Genomic DNA, 7,466 nt, shown 5'->3' on the forward strand with positions numbered 1-7,466 from the left:
GGGGGAGTGAAAGTAACATCGCGTGGAAAGTTTAACGTTTCTGAACAGGGAAAGGTGTAGAATAGTACTTGATATCATACGTATATAGCAGAAATGAAACGTATATTTTATAACTATGATTGTTAATAACTTTTTAACGAAGGACGAGCGACGGGAATGGTCAATGACCTTGACCTTCTTGAGGGTCAAGGTCGAGGTCAGGTCACTCGGAAATCATTTGAGGTTGACTGTGTAAAGCGAAACATTTACCCAGTAGGTTTCACTACTGTTAAAAATAATTTCAACGCTTAATATCTCAAAAACTATAAGAGTCCGCCACCTAGTTATTAAGGCAAAGTTGGTCAGAATCATGACCTTGACAACATATGTCAAGGTTAAGGTCATCGGAGCTGGCTCCCCTATAGAGCATAATTACCGAATATTTTATATACATTTCTCAATGAGATGTATATCAATCAAGACAAATGATTAAAAATAAAAATAGAAATTTATAGTAATTATATATAAGGTAAATGTCCCAGTTTGTGACTGCCGTGTTTATTTCGAGAGGAAATGGGTACTGGAAACCAGGTCCGCTGGTGAAGTCGGAATTGTACACGAAATCACGAGGAGTCAGAAGGTGGTGTAATGAATACAGACTGAGAGCGATATTATTGACATGTGCTTCTGAGCTTTATTCGAGAACAACTGAATTTGGTCGTTAAGCGATAGATAGGCACGGTTACAGAGAGGTAACCTTCGTTTCGCGAGAAAAAAGGAAGGTTGCGTATGTGTATACATATATGTGACGCGAAGTAAACAGCTGATCGGTAGACAACGTCTCGAATTCTGACCGCGTCGTTACCGAGAATAAGCGTGTTTTGAACATAACCGCTGTCGACAGAAATAAGCGTTGAAACTATATATAGATAACTCGACAATAAATACAAAGATTATAACATGACGATTTATATATTGGTGAAAATACTATATGATAATTTATATGCTTTTGAAAATGATATAATGATCGGAAAATCATTAGCACACTGAGTTTTTATTGAATTTAGTCTAAACAGTGACCTTATAAGAAAATCGCATGAGTTAATACGAATGAAGAATACTCTAGAGTGATTAAAATCAGGAATCAATTATACCGTACTCAAGATTAATCATTTTTGTATCGAAAAACATGCTTTACTGGGGTTGTAAACATAATCTAATAAATATAAAAAAATAAATAGCAAACTATGTAAATGTAGACATTAGTGACCGCTTGATTTTAATTTTGCCCTATTTGTGACTCCACGGTTAGTGACTGGTGCATTGGATCGAATGTATCACCATGTATCACTTAGTGACCGACGCACATGATGCAATACACACGATGTCCATTGTAAGTGACCTAGCCAAAAGTGATAGCATTGTCACCAAAATTTTCCTTCGAGCATACATCGAATATTTCCGTTTATTCGTCCAAAATGTAACTCATACGTGTTTAGAAATATATGGAGATGAGTATTAATTGTTATCTTTTTGAAAAAAGCAACGAAATTTAATGTTATAGCTAGTTCTCTTGAGATAATCACAGATAAAAACATAGTCCAGTCAAATGAGCCGATATTTTTGCAAAAAGAGGAAAAAATTGCTCACGGGCTGTAGCTTCATGGAGGGGCGTGTTTTGGGGTTGTAATTACCCAAAAGTTTTTACACCCCCGCATCATGTTCGTAACGAAAATGGGGGTGCAAAAAAGATCAAAGAAAACGGTTTTTCGCTAATAACTCAAAAAGTTGAATTTTTAGGGTAAAAAGTATAGACGCGAAAGTTGTAGAGAATTAAATTTTACACAAGAAACGTCTTGACACAATTTTTTACGACCATTTACAGTCGATGTACATTTTTTTTTAAATAATAGCTATTTTATGACAAATGAAAAATACGCAAGCGCGTAGCGCATTTTTCACCGATAGTTCAAAAATGGCGACTCGAATAACAACACTCGAATAACACTGAATTCAACGAATACCGGCTTCTACAGCCATTACTGCGAGCTGGTCATCTGCACGACCAGCGACGCTCGCCGCCGGGGGGGGAACTTTCTCTTATGCTATTCGTCCGAAAAATATGGGTATAGTGGTAAACGACACCTAAATGTGTATAGAATGAGATGAAATACTTGAAAAAATTCTCAAAAATTTTTAAGTACATTATTTTCAACATTGAAAACGACTCAAAGTTTCACTTTGCTCCAAATTCAAAATAACAAGCATTTTGATTAATTCATTGCATAACAGTACTTATCACAAGTCGAATATGAATGGATCATTTTTGTAGGAAATTTTGTCAGCTTTAATTTTGATCTGATGCATTTTCTTCGTAAAATCAATTTAAAAAAAGATATATGCAAAAAAAGAAGTAAAAATAGCAATTGTGTATCATTTCTTCAAAAAACACCACTTTTCGAGGGTGTTTTTTAATAACTTATCATACCTTTCGATCAACTTATGTGATTACGTTACTTCCATATGCATATGAATTATTGAAAATAGGTGATATCCAATTTTTAAAAAATTATTACGCACATATTTTTGCAATAACTTATTAATTTTGTTTGAATTTGTATTTGAAACAGATATTTCAATCAGCTGTAACTCGTTACCAAATGATCGTACGGAGGCGAATAAAAAACGATTTTAAAGATAATTTAATTCTCTTTAATAGATGTATAGATACATTTTGTGTACAAAACACAGCTAACCGAAAGTGACTTTTTTTGACAAAATCCACAAAAAAAGACAATTTTTCATGTTTATTAGTATTATCACACTACGCACATATCCAAAATGACTTTGTGCATACATGAAAATTTTCGATATTTAATTATCTTTAACTTTCATAAGATGTAATATTTGCGTTAAACCCATACATTTTGACTTATAAGCGATTTTACCAGTAACAACTATCCTCGAGAAATGATAATACATGTTTTAAAAAATGCATATTTCTGTCAATATTGATCGTACAGAAAACAGAAAAAAAGGAAATTGTTCGTAATGAAATTGTCTAAAACTTTTATTTCAACTATTTTTTTATTCGAGTCGCCATTGAACTATCGGTGAAAAATGCGCGACGCGCATGCGTATTTTTCATTTGTCATAAAATAGCTATTATTTAAAAAAAATGTACATCGACTGTAAATGGTCGTAAAAAATTGTGTCAAGACGTTTCTTGTGTAAAATTTAATTCTCTACAACTTTCGCGTCTATATTTTTTACCCTAAAAATTCAACTTTTTTGAGTTATTGGCGAAAAACCGTTTTCTTTGACCTTTTTTGCACCCCCATTTTCGCTACGACCATGACGCGGGGGTGTAAAAACTTTTGGGTAATTACAACCCCAAAACACGCCCCTCCACGAAGCTACAGCCCGCGAGCAATTTTTTCCTCTTCAAAAGCTCATTTGACTGGACTAACATGCGTGTTTTATTGAACCGATTTGTCATATTCACTTATATACTCAAAATTACCAACCTTTTTCATAATTCACACATAGCACAATATTTATTCACTTGTTCACTAAAACTTTGGCTGTCTTCCCATAGTCCCTTTGCCAGTCAGTAAAATAATGTTACTAGAGTGACGTCATCTTACTGACTGGAAAAGTGTTCCCATTCTCGCCAGTAAGAAGTGACGTCAGGATTTGTTGCGTTTATATGCCCTACGCTTTCTACAGTTTTCGTTTCATATTACAGTTTCATTTCATATTTTCGTCATCAGTGATCTTCATTGAATAGGTAAGTAAATAATATATATTCCATGTAGCAATGTTTACTTGCAACTCTGTAATATTTCGGTACCAAATGAAGATCACTGATGACGAAAATATGAAATGAAACTGTAATATGAAACGAAAACTGTAGAAAGCGTAGGGCATAGAAACGCAACAAATCCTGACGTCACTTTTTACTGGCAGGAATGGGAACACTTCTCCAGTCAGTAAGATGACGTCACCCTAGTAATATTATTTTACTGACTGGCAAAGGGACTATGGGAAGACAGACTTTATCACAAAAACTGTTTATGAACGTTTGTCTACGACAATATGACACAGCTATGACTTTGCCGTGACAAACGCCATGTCTACCAACGTTGCGACAACAACGTGCTCGATCTGCACTTAATGACGATACGGGCACCTTATTTCACATTTTCATGAGTTATCTGTTTACCAAATATTACTACATCACATATCAAAACGATGGATTATTAATTGAAAAACGTAATAAATATTGTTTTCAGACATAAATTACTTGAAATTTCTGATTAATTACATATAAGTCTTAAAGTGGTCATAAACAGGGTCATGGTCGCAAACTGGGACATTTACCTTAATTAGGTTTATATTATAAGATTTGTAATTAATTATTAAAAATATACAATTCACCTCTCACAAATTTTACATAACTAATAGGTAATTATATACTTAATTTGTTATATGTATTTTATTTCATACTTACTTCATTATATGTATCTATATTAGGTTCCCTTAAACGATTCATTTTTCCCTCACACGATTCACTTCTCTCGAATCGAAGCCTTTTATTATAGGTTATGTTATTGTTAGTCAATGTGAGAGTAGTGAGTCCACACAACACGGCAGCACTGTCAAATAATGTTACATAGCGTTTGAGCGTTTGACGCTTGTAGTTGAAACTGTTCAAACTACAAAATTTCAGCCACTAAAATAAGAGCGACAGATCTGTCGCTTCAATTGCTTATTTTAGCAGCACGTGAAAAGGCACCTTTAGACTCACTTAAAGGACCGAAATGATCCAAGTGTAACGTTTGAAAGGGTTGAAGTGGAGTGTCTGTTATCTGCATTTCACCCTCTCGTGGATTCACTGAGGTATTGACCACAAGACAAGTGATACAATTTTTAATATAATCATAAACGCGTTTTCGCAACATGGGAAACCAATAATGCTGAGAAATTCCCTGGAGGGTTTTCTCTAATCCACAGTGGGCCATATCATCATGATAAACCCGGATCAAGTTATCTATCATAGATTCAGGCACAGCATATCTAGGCTGTGACGCATTTTTTCTAAAAACCAAACCATCAATTAACTCAAATTTTGGATTTTCGGTAAACTCAAGTTGCTTGGCAATTTCTCTTATCTTCGGATCTGACAACTGCTTGAGCTCAAGCTCTGTACCCAACGGTAATGTGTTTGTCCATGCGGAAATTCGACTGACAATGAGTGCATCGACGTGAGCCTTATGTCCCGCGCGATGAGAAACTTTAATTCGATAATCTTGCAAACAAAGAGTCCATCTTGCAAATCTTGGATTTAAATGCGCTTTATTTACCGCATAAACAAGAGCATGACAATCGGTGACGACGGTGAACTCTAAACCGTATACATAAATATGAAAACGCTCTATGGCCTTTACCACAGCCAGCATCTCCAGCTCAAAGCTGTGATATTTGGACTCAGCCGAGTTTGTCGTCTGGCTGTAATAAGCAATCGGCGCCCAGTTTCCTGAATTTTGTCTCTGAAACAAAATGGCAGCCAAAGCCGACGCACTGGCATCCGTATGCAACTCTGTTTCCGCATGAGGGTTATACAATCTTAGAACCGGATAAGAAGTGAGCTCTGACTTTAAAATTTCAAAGGCCTTTTGACAATCTTGATTGAAATCAAAAGCTATAGATTTTCGAAGGAGACCATGCAGCGAACGAGCTTTAATTGCATAGTCCTTGATAAACTTTCTAAAATAATTAGTCAGACCGAGAAATCGCTGAACTTCCAAAACATTCTTAGGTTGTGGAAAATCATTAATAGCTTTAGTGTGACGAGCACTTAACGTAATCCCTGAAGGGGAGAGTATGTATCCAAGATACTCGATTGTGGTTTTTAGAAAATTACATTTCTGATAATTTAATTTAAAATTATAACTTTTAAGTAACATAAGCACCTCTTTCAGAACCGAGAGATTTTCTTGCACAGTGACCGTCGGTATCAAAATGTCGTCAATATATATAATAACTTTATCGTCACGTAAGAGAGGTTGGAAAATTTGAATCATTCTTTTCTGGAATTCGGCAGGTGCCTCACAGAAACCAAATGGAAGCTTAGTAAACTCGAATTGACCATCTGGAGTCGAAAATGCAAAGAATTTAGTGTGCTCAGGATGAACATCAATCTGATGGAAACCATCTTTGAGATCAAGCAATGTGAAAACTCTTTTCCCTCCTAATCGTGCAAGACAATCCTCAATTAAAGGGAAGGGGTACTTTTGTTTTACAACACGTTCGTTTAACGGACGTAAATCAACACAAAGACGCATTAAACCGTTCTTCTTTTTAACCGGTACGACCCTCGCGCAATAGGGCGAAACACTAGCTTCTATTACTCCTCTTTTCAAAAGGTCGTCAGTAATTTCACGAATTTGAAGTCTCTCTACCCATGCAAAGCGTCTGGGTGAGTAAGCGTATGTTGAATTATCTTTAAGAGAAACTGTAACTGAGTATCCGTCTTCTATTGGCGTTATTTGCATATCTTCGACTTCGCGAATCACTGATATGAGTTTCTAGTAGAGTATATAAGGGGATTCTATCTCAGGTCCTCTGAGGGGGGGTGAGGGGCAAGGGGAACCCGTGGCGCGGGGGGTCTACGTCACGGCAGGGGAGGGGGATGACGTCACAATTGCGGGCGCGGGGGGGTATGACGTCACGGGGAGGGGATGACGTCACATGGCGAGGGGGGATGACGTCACGGGGAGGGGATGACGTCACAAGGCGAGAGGGGTATGACATCACGGGAGGGGAGGGGAATGACGTCACAAGGCGAGAGGGATATGACGTTACAGGGCGAGGGAGTATGACGTCGAAGGGTATGACATCACGGGAGGAGGAGGATGACGCAGTAGGGGATGACGGGCAGAAAAAATGACGTCACAGGGTGCTGACGCATTCGCGCGGAAAAAATTGCGTGGTCGCCGCGTGGTCAATGGCTACCAGGGTCCTCCGAACGCGGTAAGCTAACGCGCGCGGTCCTCCCCCACCGCGAAGTCCGTCGGGCGCGGTCCCTCCGGGCGCGGTCCACGCTATACTTACCGTGTATACTTACCATGTATACTCACCGTCTCTTTCATGTCATCTTCTTCTTATGCAGCTTCTATTACCAAAGATAGATATATGCTTTTTAGCAGTAGTAGTAATGTTGAGAGCAGTGTTCTACGATTGAAAGACTGGTTGGAAAGGATAACACAAATCTTTATAAGACTTGAACAATATTTAATATAAGACTTGAGTGCAAATATAAAAAGAAACTTATATGTTTGTACGACAGAACCAAACGGTAGAATCTAACGAACAACGAGAGAGTGTGCGGAAGTATCTCCCTCTGTGATAATACAAAGTCGATGCGCGCGCTATTGCTAGTTCTTATTACTGATGTAACTACGCGCGCTATTCAAACACGAAAA

The sequence above is a fragment of the Cyphomyrmex costatus genome, unplaced genomic scaffold (genome assembly GCF_001594065.2).
Source record: "Cyphomyrmex costatus isolate MS0001 unplaced genomic scaffold, Ccosl1.0 scaffold406, whole genome shotgun sequence".
NCBI lineage: Eukaryota > Metazoa > Arthropoda > Insecta > Hymenoptera > Formicidae > Cyphomyrmex > Cyphomyrmex costatus.